We start from the raw sequence: 4,417 nt of genomic DNA on the forward strand, positions 1-4,417 counted from the left end.
TTCTCTCTCTCTCCCTCCTCTCTCTCCCTCTCCCTCTCTCTCTCTCCTCCCTCCTCACTCACCGCGTGTCTCCCTGACTTTCGCTCTGCCGCAGGGTGTCGGTGCGTCATTTCCGGAGGAAGTAGGCCGCACTCTCAAGCTCGAAGATGAAACAGCGCAGTCTGTTCATTACCACCGTTTAAAACACATTTCGATGATTAAAGGGAGTGTGGGCACTCACCGTGTATTAAAGGGAGTGTGGGCTCTCACCGTGTATTAAAGGGAGTGTGGGCTCTCACCGTGTATTAAAGGGAGTGTGGGCACTCACCGTGTATTAAAGGGAGTGTGGGCTCTCACCGTGTATTAAAGGGAGTGTGGGCACTCACCGTGTATTAAAGGGAGTGTGGGCACTCACCGTCTATTAAAGGGAGTGTGGGCTCTCACCGTGTATTAAAGGGAGTGTGGGCACTCACCGTGTATTAAAGGGAGTGTGGGCACTCACCGTCTATTAAAGGGAGTGTGGGCACTCACCGTGTATTAAAGGGAGTGTGGGCACTCACCGTGTATTAAAGGGAGTGTGGGCACTCACCGTCTATTAAAGGGAGTGTGGGCTCTCACCGTCTATTAAAGGGAGTGTGGGCTCTCACCGTCTATTAAAGGGAGTGTGGGCTCTCACCGTGTATTAAAGGGAGTGTGGGCTCTCACCGTGTATTAAAGGGAGTGTGGGCACTCACCGTCTATTAAAGGGAGTGTGGGCTCTCACCGTGTATTAAAGGGAGTGTGGGCTCTCACCGTCTATTAAAGGGAGTGTGGGCTCTCACCGTGTATTAAAGGGACTGTGGGCTCTCACCGTGTATTAAAGGGACTGTGGGCTCTCACCGTGTATTAAAGGAGTGTGGGCTCTCACCGTCTATTAAAGGGAGTGTGGGCTCTCACCGTCTATTAAAGGGAGTGTGGGCTCTCACCGTGTATCAAGGGAGTGTGGGCTCTCACCGTGTATTAAGGGAGTGTGGGCTCTCACCGTGTATTAAAGGGAGTGTGGGCACTCACCGTGTATTAAAGGGAGTGTGGGCTCTCACCGTCTATTAAAGGAGTGTGGGCACTCACCGTGTATTAAAGGGAGTGTGGGCTCTCACCGTGTATTAAAGGGAGTGTGGGCTCTCACCGTGTATTAAAGGGACTGTGGGCTCTCACCGTGTATTAAAGGGAGTGTGGGCTCTCACCGTGTATTAAAGGGAGTGTGGGCACTCACCGTCTATTAAAGGGAGTGTGGGCTCTCACCGTGTATTAAAGGGAGTGTGGGCTCTCACCGTCTATTAAAGGGAGTGTGGGCTCTCACCGTCTATTAAAGGGAGTGTGGGCTCTCACCGTGTATTAAAGGGACTGTGGGCTCTCACCGTGTATTAAAGGGAGTGTGGGCTCTCACCGTCTATTAAAGGGAGTGTGGGCTCTCACCGTCTATTAAAGGGAGTGTGGGCACGCACCGTGTATTAAAGGGAGTGTGGGCTCTCACCGTGTATTAAAGGGAGTGTGGGCTCTCACCGTGTATTAAAGGGAGTGTGGGCTCTCACCGTGTATTCAAGGGAGTGTGGGCTCTCACCGTGTATTAAAGGGAGTGTGGGCTCTCACCGTGTATTAAAGGGATTGTGGGCACTCACCGTGTATTAAAGGGAGTGTGGGCTCTCACCGTCTATTAAAGGGAGTGTGGGCACTCACCGTGTATTAAAGGGAGTGTGGGCTCTCACCGTGTATTAAAGGGAGTGTGGGCTCTCACCGTGTATTAAAGGGAGTGTGGGCTCTCACCGTGTATTAAAGGGAGTGTGGGCACTCACCGTGTATTAAAGGGAGTGTGGGCTCTCACCGTCTATTAAAGGGAGTGTGGGCACTCACCGTGTATTAAAGGGAGTGTGGGCTCTCACCGTGTATTAAAGGGAGTGTGGGCTCTCACCGTCTATTAAAGGGAGTGTGGGCTCTCACCGTGTATTAAAGGGAGTGTGGGCTCTCACCGTGTATTAAAGGGAGTGTGGGCTCTCACCGTTATTAAAGGGACTGTGGGCTCTCACCGTGTATTAAAGGAGTGTGGGCTCCTCACCGTCTATTAAAGGGAGTGTGGGCTCTCACCGTGTATTAAAGGGAGTGTGGGCTCTCACCGTGTATTAAAGGGAGTGTGGGCTCTCACCGTCTATTAAAGGGAGTGTGGGCTCTCACCGTGTATTAAAGGGACTGTGGGCTCTCACCGTGTATTAAAGGGAGTGTGGGCTCTCACCGTCTATTAAAGGGAGTGTGGGCTCTCACCGTGTATTAAAGGGAGTGTGGGCTCTCACCGTGTATTAAAGGGAGTGTGGGCTCTCACCGTCTATTAAAGGGAGTGTGGGCACTCACCGTGTATTAAAGGGAGTGTGGGCTCTCACCGTCTATTAAAGGGAGTGTGGGCACTCTGTCTATTAAAGGGAGTGTGGGCACTCACCGTCTATTAAAGGGAGTGTGGCACTCTGTCTATTAAAGGGAGTGTGGGCTCTCACCGTCTATTAAAGGGAGTGTGGGTACGCACCGTGTATTAAAGGGAGTGGTGGGCACTCATCGTCTATTAAAGGGAGTGTGGGCACTCACCGTGTATTTAAGGGAGTGTGGGCACGCACCGTCTATTAAAGGGAGTGTGGGCACGCACCGTGTATTAAAGGGAGTGTGGGCACTCACCGTCTATTAAAGGGAGTGTGGGCACTCACCGTGTATTAAAGGGAGTGTGGGCTCTCACCGTCTATTAAAGGGAGTGTGGGCACGCACCGTGTATTAAAGGGAGTGTGGGCTCTCACCGTCTATTAAAGGGAGTGTGGGCACGCACCGTGTATTAAAGGGAGTGTGGGCACTCACCGTCTATTAAAGGGAGTGTGGGCACTCACCGTGTATTAAAGGGACTGTGGGCACTCACCGTGTATTAAAGGGAGTGTGGGCACTCACCGTGTATTAAGGGAGTGTGGGCACTCACCGTGTATTAAAGGGAGTGTGGGCACGCACCGTGTATTAAAGGAGTGTGGGCACTCACCGTGTATTAAAGGGAGTGTGGGCACTCACGTGTATTAAAGGGAGTGTGGGCACTCACCGTGTATTTAAGGGAGTGTGGGCACTCACCGTGTATTTAAGGGAGTGTGGGCACTCCGTCTATTAAAGGGAGTGTGGGCACTCACCGTCTATTAAAGGGAGTGTGGGCACTCACCGTCTATTAAAGGGAGTGTGGGCACTCACCGTGTATTAAAGGGAGTGTGGGCACTCACCGTGTATTTAAGGGACTGTGGGCACTCACCGTGTATTTAAGGGAGTGTGGGCACTCACCGTGTATTTAAGGGACTGTGGGCACTCACCGTGTATTTAAGGGACTGTGGGCACTCACCGTGTATTAAAGGGAGTGTGGGCACTCACCGTCTATTAAAGGGAGTGTGGGCACTCACCGTTTATTAAAGGGAGTGTGGGCACTCACCGTCTATTAAAGGGAGTGTGGGCACTCACCGTCTATTAAAGGGAGTGTGGGCACTCACTGTATTAAAGGGAGTGTGGGCACTCACCGTCTATTAAAGGGAGTGTGGGCACTCACCGTCTATTAAAGGGAGTGTGGGCACTCACCGTCTATTAAAGGGAGTGTGGGCACTCACCGTCTATTAAAGGGAGTGTGGGCACTCACTATTAAAGGGAGTGTGGGCACTCACCGTCTATTAAAGGGAGTGTGGGCACTCACTGTATTAAAGGGAGTGTGGGCACTCACCGTCTATTAAAGGGAGTGTGGGCACTCACCGTCTATTAAAGGGAGTGTGGGCACTCACCGTCTATTAAAGGGAGTGTGGGCACTCACCGTCTATTAAAGGGAGTGTGGGCACTCACCGGCTTGTGTATTAAAGGGACTGTGAGCATGTTGTGAGCGGAAGGATGGTGCCAATGCACTCATATTTTACGGTGAGTTGCGCTGTTCACCTTGTCATCTGTGAGGAGATGGTATCTGCTTTTGAGAGTTAAACTCTGCGCATCGGTTATTTCATGGCCAACTAGTGATTATCCTCTGAAGTGGGAAAATAAGTAGGTTTTCTCTGGGGTTAACATTGCTGCAAGATAAAACGGAACCAAGACAACCCCCACTAGCAGACTTAGTAATCAACACCTGATCTGCTGTACTGCAGGGCACTGTTGATGATTGTCCAGCCGAGCCCCACTGATGGAACCACAATTTCTGGGGACTGAGATTCTTCCCAGTGAATTGCAGATAATTTGCAAGCCAGTGCCCTAATGGGAAGCACAGTCCTAGCTGGACAAGCAGCAGAAAGGTTATGCATGCTCTGTATTGGTAAGTTGCATAGCTTGAGCTGATTAAGCTCCAGCAATATCCCTGTGCACATAATATTATATAGGTAGAAGAGATTCTTCAGACATACCTGTCAACTTTCCTTTGGGC

General features: G+C 51.0%; 1 protein-coding gene across 3 annotated transcripts in view; it reads right to left on the bottom strand.

The window, feature by feature from the left end:
- The window catches only part of wdr89 (WD repeat domain 89), a 41,441-nt gene extending 41,295 nt beyond the window's left edge, over positions 1-146 (bottom strand). The window contains exon 1 of one of the 3 annotated variants that reach the window (XR_010964251.1): positions 63-146. The gene's annotated coding sequence lies outside the window, so the exon portion shown is untranslated. The remainder of the gene's footprint in view (positions 1-62) is intronic. The other 2 variants (XR_010964250.1, XM_067991922.1) reach the window with 2 other exon arrangements.
- Between the last annotated feature and the right edge of the window lie 4,271 nt (positions 147-4,417).

Source organism: Heptranchias perlo, chromosome 10 (genome assembly GCF_035084215.1).
Source record: "Heptranchias perlo isolate sHepPer1 chromosome 10, sHepPer1.hap1, whole genome shotgun sequence".
Lineage (NCBI taxonomy): Eukaryota > Metazoa > Chordata > Chondrichthyes > Hexanchiformes > Hexanchidae > Heptranchias > Heptranchias perlo.